Here is a 17102-nt window from a genome sequence, read left to right as displayed (position 1 = left end):
TGGGCCCCCCTACCCTTTTCTTTGCAATAGATCGTGGAAAACCAACATAGAGAGTTTAAGATTGCAGACCAGGTGGGGGGGTGGGGGATGGGGGATGGGGGGTGGGGGCGTGAGCTGATGGATGGGGTCCAAATGCAATCAGGGACTGGAGGGGTTGCTATCATGGACCTGGGGTGTCTATTTCCAACATTGGTAAAAAGCCAAGAACTACCCCTTTTTCTGTAATCAGGGCCCTACATACAGTGCATATCTTGTAAATAAAATGAGGTTGCACCGACTCTGAGGTAACAGGGTGCCTGAAATCTCCCTCTCCTCTTATGTCTGGGCCTGGTTAGAGCACTAGACTTTTACTTTCAGTTGCTAATGTGCTCATGGTATGGACCACAACCATGTTAGACCATGCCGGTGTCTCCTGGAGGAAATTGCCTATCTACCTGTGTATGACACCATAAAAATCCAGCTTAATACATGGACCACAGAGTATGAAATCAGGGAAGGTAAAATGAGGAGTATTGTTTCAGGACCTGGACTGGGGATCAAAGGTTGCAGATTCTAAATCTGTGTGGGACACCGCTGTTATATCTCTGAGAATGTTCAACAGCATCTGTAAAAAATGCATACATGTACAATATATATGGAGCATTTGGGGGTTAGGTGTCTTGCTCAGGGACACTTCGACACAGCCTGGGCGAACCGGCAACCCCCCCCCCCCCCCCGTGTATATGTATATCCAATATGTATTTTGTAGCTTGTAAAAATATGTCTGTTTAGTAAAGCTATATAACATTATATTTATATAATACTAGCATATCTTTCTCTTCTCAAGTCTTTATCTTTAGTTGTACCACTACATATTGGTACAAGCAGTTTACAAGGTACAGTTTGTTAGAATACTCAAATGTTTTATTTTGAGTTTCCATGACCACAGACTTCATGATGATTCCAAATTATATCCTTGCCAATTTTTGTCAAGAAGCAAAAGAAGTTTTTTTTAGGATACACAAAAGCATGAGTGCGAATGAGATTTAAGACTGGATTTCAGGGTTTAAATTCAAAATCATCAGATTTGACATGCGGAATCTTAGTCAGGTCATGTTAAATCAAAATCTTTATCACATTCTTTGTGATGATCTGAAACTAAACATGCCTATGGACTTTCTGGGTCCACTGGGATTTGCATTTTATTATCTCTATATATATCCCACAGAAAGCATTTCGGAGCCATTAAAATAAATATATCATAGGTGTACCAGGGTGTGGTTTAAAACAAATAATTTGGAGATGAAAGTAAGGTCATTTGTTTACATTTGTGGTTTAACCATTTTGCAGTTGGATTTTTCCTTGAAGAAATACTGAATTTCAAATAAAGGGATCAACATTAAACTTAAAATTACACGTTTAAAAGGTACTAAGCATTCAGTCAATTGAAGTGAAATAAAACTATTTTAAAATGTACTTATTGCCTTGTAATTCACTTTTCTTAAAGCAGCTCAGTTCACAAGCATTGGGAGCGGTTTTTTATCAAGTGCCAATTTACAATCGGCACGGGAAAGTACAGCGTTTCTCCAAACAATAATAAACCCAATGCACAAAAAAAACACATCGCATACCTGTGGTTAAGAGCCTGTCAAAGTCATGCCATTCTGTATTTTTTGCAGAGTGATCATGAAGTATTGCAAATAATTAAACTGCTTGGCTGAATTGCCCAGGGGGAATTGGTTGTTGGAAACTGAGCTCTTCATTCAAGCCAGAAACCACATTCTAGGGGAACCATAGAGAACACACCCCATCACTCAGTGATATCAGTTTCTCGGGCCATGAGTCAACAGTCATGAAACGAGTTCATCCTCCCGCAAGCATATATCAAGTCGGTCTTGACATCAGTTCCAGTAACATGCCGAATTATTCGCCCATTGTTTAATTCTTCACAGTCAAGCACAGCAGAGCGGCAGTGAAGGGCATTGTCGTACAGGAGAATGTGGCTGTTTGGCAATTTTGATGGACGCAATCCAACAGTGCTGACCAATCAGAGAATTTCTTTGGGGGGGCAACCTTGTATTCCAAGGAAGAGCAACGCAACAGAGCAGCTTGCTGTGCACATCGTCAGTGCTGTTGAATTCTATGCACAAGCAGACGCCTGTTTTTAAAATGACCTGCTCAGTTTTTCATCTCAAATGCTCAGTGATCCACTTAAACAGTTTGGCCTTTAAGTAAAAGCCCTTCATCAACACAAGACTGGCCCACACGAAACTCCCTCGTACAGAGGTCAAAGGGCTTGTACTTTATCAGTTACCCAGAAGCTACCCCTGCTAGTCTTACAGGAATGTAAATTTAGCAAATTTGGCTTGCTTAGACAACTCTGGACACAGCTGTGCACTAGCTGTTGCTCAGCAGATTGTTTGTTGTGTGTTTTTAGAAAGGGCGCGCATTGAAAGTGAGTCACCTCTGAACATTGATATCACTCTCTAGAGTCCACAAAGAGTTTGGATCTTTTGGCCAGTGAATCATGTTTTTTGTGAGGAGTGGCATGTTTGTGAAGTTTCTGACCTGTATTTTTGTTTTAACTTAAATCACATACTGTAGGCTGTATAGTACTAGTTATTGGGCACTCACTCTATGTTTCCGTGTGTGTGTGTGTGTGTGTGTATTTGTTTGTTTTAGGATATATTGGATTAAATGGTTTTTGTGCTTTTAATACAAAAGTGTCTATACATAAATATATTTGTCCTTTCAGTGTACATATATTTTTATTTTGTGTACATTTTCCAAAATATGAATCTTCTGGATCTTTAGGAATATTTTTGACTGACTGCAGTATAAACTACTCATAGATTGTAGTTGAACAAGAAAAATAGGTTTTCTTTGAACACTTTCATGCTTTTAACAATCAAGCTTTAAGCATTGCCATGAATTTGTTCATATGCAGTGAGATGGGGTACATTTTGTTGATTGAAACTCAACCTTCTTGGACAAAGCTACAGTACAGCTAGCAATGCGCCAGCCGGCACAGCTGTTAACCATGGCTTAGTACTGGCATGATCAGGATTCAATTCTGGACCTTGGGAGAGCCTGTGCTTTTAAAAAATGACTGCCTGCATGGTTTGTCAATGCACATATTTACCAGTAAAACATTGCTTGCATTGTGCAGCTGTTAATTATGAAAAATGACTGTTTACCAGGCTATAAGATATACAATTTTATTATGACCATGTTATTCTCAGTTCTTGCCACAATAGTGCCCTCTATTCTGTAGACGCACAGAAACTATTTATAATTTGCATGCATTCTTGTGTACTGTCTATACAGTGCCCTCCAGATTTATCATTACTCCTTGCTAGCTAGGAAGCAAGTTTGCCAACATTATTTATTATCAATGTTTAGCTCACATATTGAACTATTCACCAATAGTAACTCATTGCACTACCTGGTCAGATGGAGCCAAACCACTTTCCCTTCATATTTCTAAACTAATTCAGACCCCTAAGGGATCACGGGCATGAGCAAAGCTTAATCCAGGGTTAATGTTAAGGCTTAACCTCACTCATAGCCCATTAAACCTCAAAATATAAATAAAGCAGCGGGAAAGGTACTGTCTGTAGGCTGGATACAAACCAGAGTTCTCATGAGTGAAAATATTGACCAGAGCAGACAATGAGTTATAACCCAGATAAGCTAAAATAATAAAACAGGATGAAAGACAATGACAGCAGAGGCAAAGTGCTGAAAACAACATTGCGCAACATTAATATTTAATGGGGCGCATGTTATTAAAACCAATAGGAAATCACTCCTCAGTAATTCCTTGGCTGCATTTTGTTTTGTAGTTATGTGTACTCAGAGCCATGAGTTAGCATGTGAACATCCGCTACACAACATGAGGTCAGCCCTGGAAAAGCAGAAAGAGGGTGATTCGTTCCCTTAGTGGGGGACCGGTTTCGAAACTCACAGCCGACCTACCCCAGCAACACACGCTGGGAAGATGTGGCTGTTGGATTTTGCTCACTTTGGTTTGATGAGAAGTGGTTGGGATTCTCCGCAGCGACAGCCCTTAAGTGGAAACATAACATGTGGCACAATGATGCAAGTCCCTTTGGGAGCCTTTCGTTTCTTCTCTGGTAGTGATGCAATGGCACTCATGAGTGGATCATTTCCCCCAGCAAATGGACCCCAAGCATAATTCCTGCCATTAAAATGCTGGGTTATGAGAAAGTTTTCTCACTCTGCAGTCAAACTTTACCTCAACTTCTCTCATAAAAAGCAAGGTCAGCATAGTTGAATATCAGTTACTCTGGAAACAGAGGAGATTGTTTTTCACATGAACAGATCACCACGTCTTTTGAACTAAGTCAGAAATTAGGTGTCACTTTTAGCCCTCCCCTGGACATATACACATACAACGTCTCATTAAAATTAGTTTAGTGCCATTCCCGATAACATAGTCACAGCAGGCAAACAAAACTAAACAACAGAAAAGATGACATCACTGCAAAAGTCATTTTTCTTTTAAATATACCAAAAAATGGCCTTTAATGGGGACTTTCCATGGGGTGAGCTCAAGAATGCTCTTAAAATGTAAACGGTAGGCCTATACACTATTTATTTAGAATATTTTGAAATATGTTCTTATTCTTGCTGTAAATGACGGCATTTACCCTACAAATGCTGCCTTTTTATAATATATTCATATGCAATGTATAATGCTGTATGAATTTACAATCACTTGTTTATTGTAGCTATTGATGATTATAACTCGGTTATTAGAGATGCAGGCTTGGACTTCCCAGTAGCCTACAATTACAGTAATTTGATTTGATTCCATTATTATCATGATCAATTTTTTTGATCACAAACCATTACATAGCCGGCATTGCTGAAGTGATATTTGAATATAAACACATCTTGCTACAAAAACAATGGCTGATATTATTGTAATAAATTACAACTACAGTACAAACCCAGTTGGCATTTCTCTGAACCGCTCTAGGCGTTCAGGTGAAAACATGTTTATGCGTGGTTGGTTGAAAATTGAGTTTGCAGTCAACGTAGCCTATATCCGGGGTTAACATAGTGTGCTTATGTCAAAACGCCTCTCAACCCCAGAGTTCCACCTCTCTAGAAGTCTAGTTTCCAGTTTATGATCAGTGGGGTGCTTCATGACACTGGTCTAACTGAAATGATTTCACCACATAATTCCTCAGTTAGTCACGGCAAACCCCTCAGTTAGTCAGCATCATCTTGTTCTGATTGACTTCAAATACGACGTGAACACAAGATTCAAAATAAGATGCTGTTAAAAATAGACAAAAACAGTGTATGAATTAGTGGAGTCCAAAGAGAACCACTGTCTTTCTCATATTTACAGCAATACCATACATAACTATTCCACCAGGACATATGGTGGCTTAATTAGGAAAGAAGAAAATTTTTTTTTTAATTAAATAATGAAATTAAATAAACGTGAATGATCCCTGGTTACTGCTACCGGCAAAAAATATCTGTTTATTATTTGAGAGGTTTGGTGTTTGGTGTCCTCCAGTGGTTCAAAATAAAAACTGCATGCTTGTAGAAACTGCTGAAAGAGCACTTGATATCTTTAATTTATGGCCGGTTCATTTTTAGCAGGCCTGGTGTCAGATAATCATATTAAAATGTTGATTCTAGTACAATCATATCCTCCATTCATTAGTATATACATGTGTGTATTATGTTTAGTCAAACCCCTACCTTCATATCTAAAATATGAGATAATTCATATCTCATAATATAGTATACTGTATATCCCAGGCATGATTTATTCACTGTTTCAGATCTTTCTGTATCTTTTTAGCTATGGTCCTAATACTATGTGCACGTATTGTGCACACTTTTGTCCTGCATTATGCATAAACTAGGTACAGAATTACTTGTAAGGCCAGCTAATGATGTGTAATGTGTATCTCGTATCTTGTATTATATGTATCTTTTGCTCTATCATCCTTCCATACCTGTGCATCATGTCAAGCATGTCTGAATTTACCTCTTGTAAGGAAGGGAACATTCCTGTACCATTGCTACTGTCTGTCATGATTCATGGTCACTAAAACAGTGAATGTACAAAACTCAATACTGAATTTAGTCATGTTTTTTTGTTGTGTCTTCATGAGAATGCAAAATAACTGGGAAGGCTTTGATGAGAAATTTCACAGTAGAATGTTTTTCCTTTCAAACAGTTTGAGCTTGCTTTGATGTTTCTGCAGTCTGTCCTCAAATTAACTTTTTGCTCCATTTTAGTTTCATTTCATAAAATATTTAGCATTAGGATTTTATTTTAGCCACATGTTTCTTTCTTTCTCCCAGTCTGAAGTCAGAGAAGGTGATGGTGTCTGCACATGTCAAATTGTGAAAGCACAGTCTACTTCTGCTCCATCAATTATGACCTACTGTTGTGGATTCCAGGTCCTATCTGTCAAACGTCATAGTCCAGATTCAAACAGGTCATAGCTGTCCAACGGCATAGTTCAGATTCAAACAGGTCATAGCTCTCCAATGTCATAGTCCAGATTAAAACAGGTCATAGCTGTCTAATGCCATAGTCCAGATTCAAACAGGTTATAGCTGTCTAACACCATAGTCCAGATTCAAACAGGTCATAGCTGTCTAACGCCATAGTCCAGATTCAAACAGGTCATAGCTGTCAAACGTCACGTTTCAAATTCAAACAGGTAACAGCTGTCCAACATCATAGTCCAGACTCAAAAAAGTCATAGCTGTCTAACGTCATAGTCCAGATTCAAAGATTGAAATACATACACTTTATGAGAATTAGAATGAATTAAAATGGGATGGTTACAAAATTGTTTTGCCACACCACCTGTTTCGCTAATAGCCAACCTCCCTATCACTTTGGCAAGAGCTGATATGGTGTGTGGTTTGATTTAATTGAGTTTGTGTCATGGGATAATCCGCAATGCTGAAGTATGCTTGAATGAATGTGCTTTTGTGGAGCAGCCAGATGATTCCTGTCACTGTGAGAACAGCAGTCAATCAATAACAACACAAAACAATCTACAAGAAATGAAAGCGAACAGGTCTCTATGATAACACATTGAATTTTCAAGTTCAAGTAGACATGCTTGGAATAAGAATTGTGTCTCGAGAGTAAATTGTAGGAAAGTGTATCAATAAGGTGAATTATTCAATCTCTCTGTTCTCTTACTGTCTTTCTGACTCTATGCTGCAGCAGGGGATGTTAGATTTGCATGGCTTCCCAGAATTCTGATAAGGCAGTTAACATATGCCCAATGATGATGATGATGATGATTAGGATTATTATGCTGCTGCTGATGATGATGAGGATGATGACAACAATTATCATTATTATTATTATTATTATTATTATTATTATTATTATTATTAAGAAGGGCTGTCATGTGTAGTAAGTCTTTTTTATGTCACAGACATTCCTTCTGTCTCTGTCTGTGTTCAAGAGTGAGTGGTGGTGGTGGATATGCCAGCCTATGGGCACTTAGACAAGTGCTCAGAGCTACCAGGTGGAACAGCTGGTCATGTTTTCATGGATATTAAGGTCCTTGTGGAGTGCCTGTGTCAGTCAGAACTTAATGCACATCCGATTTGTATTTGCTCCATTGCTAGTACAGTCCCGGCCAAAAGTTTTGTCGCATGAGTGGACAAAAGTGACAATTGCTAATTATCCAACTCTTAATTAGCTAATACAGTTAGGAAACAACACAAATGAATCATAAGTGTCTAAAGTTTATTTAGATACTAGCAAAACAAAAATTTCATAGATGCTTATAAGGTTTATTGCTTGATAATGATGAACAAGCCCGTTTCTACCTGGACAAAAGTCTTGTCGCAAATCAAATTATAATCAATAAATATTATCTTTCTCAAAAAGTAAATAAAATACCAAATGAAAAATCAGTCTAGTATTTCATCATGGACTATAAGTTAAGAAATTAATATCTTGTATGGGTTCCTTTGGCCTGCAGAACAGTTGCCATCCGGTTTGGCAGAGAGTCGTAGAGCTTGATGAAGTTGTCGAGGATGGCATGGAAGGCCACCTTGCAGGCATCCCAAAGCTCCTCCAAGTTCTTCTGATTGGTCCTTCAAGCTTCCTCCTTCATTCTTCCCCAGATATGCTCAATAATATTCATATCTGGAGACTGTGCTGGCCATCCCTGAAAGACCTTGATCTTCTTCCCCCTGAGAAACTTCATAGTGGAACCTGAGGTATGGCAAGGAGCTCCATCCTGTTGAAAAATCTGACCCCTCTTGTAGTTGGGAATGTACTGGGAGGCAAGAATCTGTTGATATTTGGCACTGTCAATGTTACCATCCACCTTACAGATCTCCCTGGCACCTCCGTATTGGATGTAACCCCAAACCATAATCTTTCCACCTCCAAATTTGACTGTCTTCTGGGTGAACCGTGGGTCCAGACGGGCCCCAGAGGGTCGTCGACAATATTGGCGGCGCTTGGGATGGAGCTCAACTGACGATTCATCTGAAAAATCAATTTTTCGCCACTTTTCTGCTGTCCAACCTTCCGTCAGGCTGTGGGCCTTGGCGTACGCAACACGGTTTCTTAGCTGTCTCTTGTTTAGAGCTGGTTTCTGGGCAGCAATACGACCGTGGAGACCATTGCGAGCAAGAGTCCGACGTACAGTTCTTGACGAAACAGATGTTGCTGGCTCTTTTTTTTTTACAAACAAATAAACAAACAAACAACAAAGCAAAAGTGACCAAACTTAACTATCCAAACACTGCTTACCTAGCCAACTAAAAATACTGATACACAAAGTAAATCACAGAAAGACAACAATTAAGGTTCACAGGGAGGTAGGGAGGGATGGGAGAGGTGCTGCTTGAAGAGGTGCGTCTTCAGTTTGCACTTGAAGGTGGGGAGAGATTCTACAGTTCTGACCTCAACGGGGAGTTCATTCCACCACCGTGGAGCCAGAACAGACAGTAGTCGTGAGTCTGAGGTGGAGGTTTGGAGAGGGGGAGGTGCCAAGCGGCCCGTGGAGGCTGAACGAAGAGGTCTGGCAGGGGTGTAAGGTCTGATGATTTTTTGTAGGTAAGCTGGGGAAGACCCCTTAACTGCTTGGAAGGCTAGCACCAATGTTTTGAATTGCGAGCCATGACAGGCAGCCAGTGGAGGGAAGTAAGCAGGGGGGTGACGTGTGATTATTTGGCAAGGTTGAAGACCAGGCGAGCTGCTGCAAGTTGGAGGGGTCTGATGGCGGACGCTGGGAGGCCAGCCAAGAGGGAATTGCAGTAGTCCAGGCAGGACAGAACCATCGCTTGGACCAGGAGCTGGGTCGAGTAGGGGGTGAGAAAGGGGCGGATTCTCCGTATGTTGTATAGGAATTATATTTAATTTTCCTTTGCATAATATCTGTTGGAAATACAGTATCTCCTGACTGCAGTGATCAATATGGGAGCCAGCTATCAAACTTACTGTCCCCCCCTGCAAATGGGGGGATTCCCCCGCACTTCATTGCCATCTCCGGTGCAGATTTCTGGGTTACGGGAGATTTCTGACCTCTCACAGGTATCAGGGAGCAGGCGACAAATTCCAAGAGACCCCTGGACCTTTTACCGATTCATTGGAGAGCGTTTGACGATTGAAAGAGATGGCCACAGGAGGGCGCCACTCACACTTCAGTCCGTTTAGGTCAATGGTGGACTCGTACAGCAGGGTTGCCTTATTTTCTTTGCCCATGATGACAAGCATTTTGGAACCACTTATCTACTGTTTTGTTGTCAATCACCTCCTAATTGTCACTCTGCCAAGTTAATTGGTGACCGGTGGGAAATGTATTTTTCCCATTTGATTCCTGCGTTAGCCTTTCTCATACAGTATAATACAGTATTCATAAGTTGTACATATCTGCAAATGCCTGCCGGGATCGCCTTGTTGTGCAGCGGTGTCTGTACCGGCCAGTGCTGATAATCTCTTACTCAGGAGTCAGATGGCGGTGTTCAGGTCTCACCCTCTGCTGGTGAACCTGACACGTTATCTCTTTACTGCCAGATAACGGTGAAATCCTCTGTTTTTCTAATGTGTCCTTAGGATTCTTCCCTTCGAAGGGCAAGACCTCAAATACCGCACACAGCTAATGTGGAAGGAGAGGGATGCTTCCGTGGGTCAGCCCGACATCATCAACACAAGCAAGGGTAATAAAACCAACAGGAATTGGCCACACAATATTGTTTTAGTCACTTTTGTGGGGGAAAATAAGCCAGCCAATAGGTGTAATGTGGCATCTGTTGAATTGCGTATGTTTCAAATCATTGATATCAAGACAGAGTTTTTATCTGCGGCTACAGATGAATTTGCCTGTAGACTTTCGAAAGATAAAAACATTTATAATCGTATACAGTACAGTAAGCTTTCCTGGATGAGATTTTATATGAAGTGCCTTAAAAATAATGATAATCATAGCATTAGTGAACATTATTCGGCTTGATTTGGTCCTTCTGTGCATCGTGTCCATAAATGTGTGTTGTTTCATAAAATAAGAAGGGAATAATCCGATTACATCTGTGCAACTGTTCTCGAACGAAACGGTCTGTTCTTTCAGATTAAGAATGTAGGCATACCAGTTGTGTCAGCAGGTTGTGATACTAAGCCTATAGGGGACCGTTTTAGTGAGTTGACACTTCTCCTGTCACGGTTTAAAATGCTTTTCAATTAACAATAATTAATGTAATAAGTGCCCTTTTGAGTAGCGTCGATAACCTCAGTGTGGTATTTGGAAAGCTGGGTTTCTGTGTGCCGTCGTGTTTGGGATTTTTATGGGGAAAAAGCGTTCCCAGTACGATCGTTTTTAGCAGGACTACTGAAATGCACCCCCGTGACTTGTTCATCCTGTCCAGTTCAATCGCACGTATTGCTTGTACAGTTTAGTGTTGGATGCAAGAGGACACTTCTACTGTGGGACAAGCTTAAAGAAGCTGATATTAGGTACGTTTCTATAACGTTTCCAAAACATGCATTCCAATTGCGGAGGGGATTAGATAACCCAGTTCAAAATGAGAGACTCGAAAGTAGGTCAGTCGTGGTGCTGAAATCCTTTCGGAACTTAATCCCATTTTAAAAATGCGTCCACCGAAATGCATTTATCCTCCACTCAAAGCCGCTGGTTCAAAATAGTTTCAGGAGCGATGCTGCTATTTTGCAACGCGCATGCACCATTTCCACAGGTAGCTTCTCGCAAGCGCCCTCAGAAATGGAGGGAAAATTTGAGAGTGGGAGGAGATGGAGATGGGAGGAGTTGGAGGTGTTCTCCCGCGGTCAGACTCTGTTGGAGAGAAAATTTCAAGTACAGGGTGAACAGTCCTCGGTTCGGAACTTACGTTCGTCCCTGGCTCTTTCGGCTCTCGAATAAAATCTCAAAATGAATCTCGTTAATTTTGGTCATTCCAACGCATCAAACTGGATGTAAAACTTTGACTATCCATCAGGAAAATGTTACCCAATATATTTCGCCGATTTTTTTTCCGACCTGTGGTCAATTCTTATAGTACGCCTACTTTCGACTTTTTATTTGCACTTAGATGAGTCTGTGTCTGTGTCTTCAGAGTCCACGCGCACAGTATTATATCACTGTTTAAAACATTAAACGCGAGGGACACAGCCAATGTATAGGTGGGGTCAAAAATAAGTTAATAGACACGGAAAAGTGTGGTAATTGGAAGCTTTTATTGAAACAGTTTTGCTTCTCATTGACACATTTTCCACAATGAAGCATATTGTACAATATGTTACTATGACATATATGGAGTGCTTAGTAAGGACCTATAGGCTGCAGTTCTGTTTGTTAATACATTGCTGTACATACAATAACTTATTTTAAACTATGACGAGATATACTGTAAGTTGAAAAAAAGATATAGGTTTTAAATGTATCCACAGCAAAAAGTAAGTGCTGTTATCCATTGTACATTATTTTAATGTTTGCAATTATGTGACATACTCACGCATTGTATACTGTTTGCAGTGTTCTCACACTACTTTGACTACTTTAGTGTGTTGTATAATTCTGTCCACTCCACTTGGTGGCAGTAAAAGACCTGAATTTGTTTCATATTGCATGCAGACCTTCACTGGTTTAGGACGAACCAGGCTAAATAACATCCACAAATCCTAAGAACTTCAAAGGTATTCTGTGTTCAGTATGGTAGCCTCAAAAAATTATAGGCATTGTAATTTCAACCTGAATATACAGTATAACTTAATGACTCAAATTATGCAATGCAATTATATTCACACTGTCTGCTGTCGTTATCACCAAATATTGCATTGTATCTTTCCTCTGACAAGAAAAACTCTAAAAATGAATTACACAATGTAGTATCAGTTTATGATTATGCTATAATTAGGCTACATGATAGTGATAGTACCCTTTCTTCACTCAGAAAGCAGAGTGGAAAGATGATGTGCAAATTGTGGTGATTTTAACACAAGAGTTCATACAAGAATAGCCACAAAACGTACTGTAATCTCACAGGATATGAATACACACCATGGGTAATTTTATTTTGTCATTTTGTCATTTTGTCATTGGCTCCATTATAGAGAACAGGAAGGAAAATCACATATACCACAGAAAAAGAAACCTGCAAAATGTACCTCACTGGAACTAATAGGCTTGCTGTAAATGGGAGAGAAATAATCCAAGTAGCCCGTCCACAGTGAAACATGCTTTGTCTTTTGTATGGCGTGCTAAGCTTACGTCTGGCTAGCCGGGAACATTCACTCATGCTGCGACCAACAAAGTAACGTTGTCCTGAAAAGGCCCCGAGTCAGTGTCAGCGTGGAAATGATTAATTTTGTTGCAGCAGTGAAATGCAAGAAGCCGGCGAGGAAATGCGTGAGACTGTGAGAAGTGTCCCTTGTACTGCTGCGAGTGGAAATGCTTTTTAATAACGCATGGGAGGTGCTTTGATCTGTCTGTATAGACGATTCGGATTCAGACTCAGGGGTGACATCGCTGCAGGAGACTTGGCTGAAGGCACTTCACATTGTGAATGCGATGTGCATTTGACACAGTTGTCCATGAATGAGACGAATACCGGGAGGCAAACGGAAGAAACTGCAAAAAGGGATGTCAGGTCATTTTTTATCAACTTTCATGCAATAAAAATTATTGTAATTACTATTTCTTAAATCTTACACTTACAGTGTAAGGTTTAAAGTGTAGCCAGTAAGAATGTGAAGTTATAACAGACAAATCAAGATAAAGGTTTGGACAAACCAAAACATTACACCATGCAGGAATAATACAGTACGTGTTATTACAGAAAATTAAAAACAATTCTCAAAAGTGATATAAATCTTGACACAGTGACTAGCCGAGATTTGTTTTGCATTTATCGCAGTTCCACAATCTTGGAGCCCATGGCTCAGCAGCTGTGCCACCTTTGGATCATGTTTTTGGGCAGACAGCAGAACACAATTTTTCAATGATCTCAGAAAGACTTACGGTTTACTGGGGGTCAGTAGGTTCCGGAAGATATTATGTCCGGTAGTGCCTTACAGATATTTCAAATTCAAAAGTATTTCAAATTCAAGTCCAGTCATAACTACGGTAGGGAAACCAGGATAGGCAGACCAAGGAGTTATGTGTGTGTCCTCTTTTTGTTCTAGATAAAACTGGTTTCATGATTCTGAGCTAGGTGCCACCGTGAGAGTCTGGCTATTGATATTACAGAAAAAAAGGATTATATTTCATCATTGTAGCACAGCTCCACCCATAGCTTTTCAATATGTAAATTTAAAAGGCAGCTTGTTTAACTTGACTGAGACATCCCGGCTTCCTTGCTGCACTAATTATGGCCTGGATCCAATTAACACTTGTCCTCATTGATTGGGAAAGAAATGTAAGCGTACTTTCTTCAATTCAAACACATTTCCATTTACTTTAACAACCATGGAACTTGAAAATGCGCAAGGAAGGAACTAAACCATAAAACCTGCAGTTAAATGTCAAACTTTAGAGCAAATGTTGACCTGAATTGTGAGATTGTACTTGTTTAGCTTTAACTTTGTTGCTTTCACATAAAAGTAGACACTTTCCAATCTCTTATTTTCATCTCCTTCTTCTTTGTCTGACCCAGGAATCTATCGAGGTCCACCATCTATAAGGAAATTCCAACCCGTTAATTGTTCCTTCTCAGGGCTAGGAGCCGAAGTTAGGAGAACTTTTCTTGAGCAAGAAAACATGAGCGCATCCTTTGCGGAAGTACTTTTTTGGAATGCGTGATGTATTGGCCCGGGATTCTACCTCTCCTTATCTGCCGCGCATATGCCACGCCTGTAACTGACGTAGCTTCAAAATCATATTTGAAGGAGCAAGGGTGGCCTCTAGCGTAGTGGTTAAGGTACATGACTGGGACCCGCAAGGTGGGTGGTTCGATCCACAATACGTAGCCACAATACGATCCGCACAGTCGTTGGGCCCTTGAGCAAGGCCCTTAACCCAGCGTTGTTTCAGAGGAGGATTGTCTCCTGCTTAGTCTAATCAGCTGTACGTCGCTTTGGACAAACGTATCAGCCAAATGTAATGTAAAAGGACATTTCATTTGCCTAATTGACATTTTCTTGATTTCCCCCATCTTTGTCACCTTTTCTCGCTTCCTTGAGCAAGAAACGGAGCAAGGAAAGGAAGAAGGAGGTGAAAAATGAGCTATTGGTAAGAACCCCGTATCTCTTCTTTCATGCCCTGCTCATTTTCCCTGCCTCTTCCTGACCATGTGACCAGATTGCAGGACTCAGAGATTTATGGGAAGGGAGATCCTCCCCCTGACGTGCCCCACAAAAGTGCATGAATATTTCATTTGCATTTAGCATGCGGATCCTGTTCCCTGGAGGACAGGGCCAACCACATTTAACATTGTAAAAATAAGACCAATAAAAGTTATTTTATTACAAGTGCTCCCTGCCTCAACCCAGCTTAATTGTTTTAGTCCCTTTGAATAATGCCTTGCACTGCCCAGTCATTGCAGTCATTGATGTGTCAGTTGGGTTGTCTAGTTGGGTTTTTGCACTCTGTCTGAAAGTGTGGCCTTCGCGGCCATCTGAAGTTGAAGTTGCAGCTCATGCATTAGACAGCAGGAGATTATATGACCGGCAAAGCTCCATTTTGCATCTTGAATATTTAAAGACTGTCATAAGTATTTTTAAATTGGAAATGTAGATGATGCCAGCAGAGCACCAACAGTGATGTTTTTTAAAGCGCCACAGTGATCGTGTGTGATCATGTGTAGCTATCATTCAGTGATGATGGTATTAATGCTATGGTTAGTGAAGCATTGCTTTTTTAGTATTTGTTTTACCTTGAGGGCTGCTCATAGTGATTGGAACAAATGCCTGCTTGCGAATGGTCGGGGAAACTTCTTTTTTTGCCTGACCACAAAACACAGTTCTTGTGATTATATTACAGAGGTGGATGTTAGTCACCCCGGCCAAAAAATGGTTAGGATTCATACAAAATTGCATTTCAGTTGTTGTCAGTTTCCATTAAGCACTACTGAAGCCAGAGAATCGACCCTACATGTGGTCACGATGACCAAGAGAATCCTATATCTTCATTCATGCTCGGTCAAACTTGAGAAACGCAGTTCAATTTTTTCATTTTTCATTGGAAATTTCCATTAAAGTCTTATATACGTTTACATCAAAAAGCCTATATCAGTAAGCTCTTCCATATGGTAGCAGTGATGCACCCAAATTAGGTTTGCTGTGGAGATCAAAAAGTTTCGGAAAATGCTGTGGGAGATTAAAGATTTACAACCATTCTTTGATAATCTAATCGATGTTCTACAGTGTACCTTGGAAAACATAATCTGCATGCATGTATGAATTGCATGTCGTGCTACACAAAATGCCTTCAAAACATAAGTATGGGATGGGTTGCAGGTGAAATATCCTACAAGAAATGATGGCAAATGTTACTCAAACTTAATTGTTCTTCTGCAGAGCACATGTGAATGTGAATGTCTCTATTTCCTCTGCTCGATGGCTGAAGCTAAATTGGGCTGGGATTGGTAGGATTGTGACTGAATGGGGGTTCTATATAGAAACGGCAGGTTGCAGCCAACAGTGGTACTGATTTAGCAGCAGGGGGCAACCTTTACTTTGGTGGAAGCGAAACATAAATGCCCCGGTAATGACACTTCGACAGAGAGAAAGCCATTTTTCAGTCTTGACTCAAGACAGGGGTCATTAAAGATTATAGAGAAGAGCGTGTTGGCTAAATTCCCCGATTTGCCTCGCTCAGTTCAGGCTATGTAATCATCTCTTAGTATGAATGACAAAATAAATCACACTTTGTTCACCTCCTGCTATGGTGAGATCTTTGGTACAATACGGGATGCTATCCAAGCCATCCGTTAGCATTGGTCAAGGTGAGACAATATGGTCGCACTGTGAAGTGTTGTCAGATCCTAAGATGAGAGGTGCTATATAGGAGAAGGTATGAAAATGCATGGAAGAATGCATTACTTTTCTACCAGTTCTGAGTGCTTGTTTTCAGCTATTCTGTACGTGACAAATTACATAATCTATAAACACATAATGACACAATACTGTTCCAACTATGCATATTGGTTGAAACTGATATTCCTTTTTAATGGTTGTTCTTATCCACATACACACTTCAACTTAATACCAAAATTTCAGTTTAAAATCTTCATTCTGAACACTATCAATACACTCTCTATGTACAGTATGTGTATGTGTGTGTGTGTGTGTGTGTGTGTGTGTATGTTAAAGGAGGTGGAGGGCGTTTATTCTATCCTGTAGAGGTGTGTATGTGTGCCTGTGTGTGAATGCTTACCTGCCTCAAAAATGTCCCTGCCACAAATGATATCAGCAGAAAGATATCAATTGTGATCATGTTTCAAAAACAAGGACATTCTGAGTGGTCTTGTACAAAGTAATGTACCTGCAATGTCCTTTGAGTGATGTGAATGTCAGTTGGAGCCACTGATATGTTAAAACAGGAGATCAAAGTGTCACAGAGTGACATTGTCGCTATTAATCAGACAGCTTCTGTCAACAGCGTTGGCCACCATGTCCACCATTGTGGACA

General features: G+C 40.3%; 1 protein-coding gene across 1 annotated transcript in view; it reads right to left on the bottom strand.

Annotated features, from left to right (window-relative positions):
- LOC133128683 (transforming growth factor beta receptor type 3-like) overlaps window positions 1-1712 on the bottom strand; it is an 83592-nt gene extending 81880 nt beyond the window's left edge. The window contains exon 1 of the mRNA XM_061242401.1: window positions 1611-1712. The gene's annotated coding sequence lies outside the window, so the exon portion shown is untranslated. The remainder of the gene's footprint in view (window positions 1-1610) is intronic.
- Window positions 1713-17102: the final 15390 nt, after the last annotated feature.

The sequence above is a fragment of the Conger conger genome, chromosome 5 (genome assembly GCF_963514075.1).
Source record: "Conger conger chromosome 5, fConCon1.1, whole genome shotgun sequence".
NCBI lineage: Eukaryota > Metazoa > Chordata > Actinopteri > Anguilliformes > Congridae > Conger > Conger conger.
Note: the sequence above shows the minus strand (reverse complement) of the source record. Positions and strands in the feature narration are given on the sequence as shown.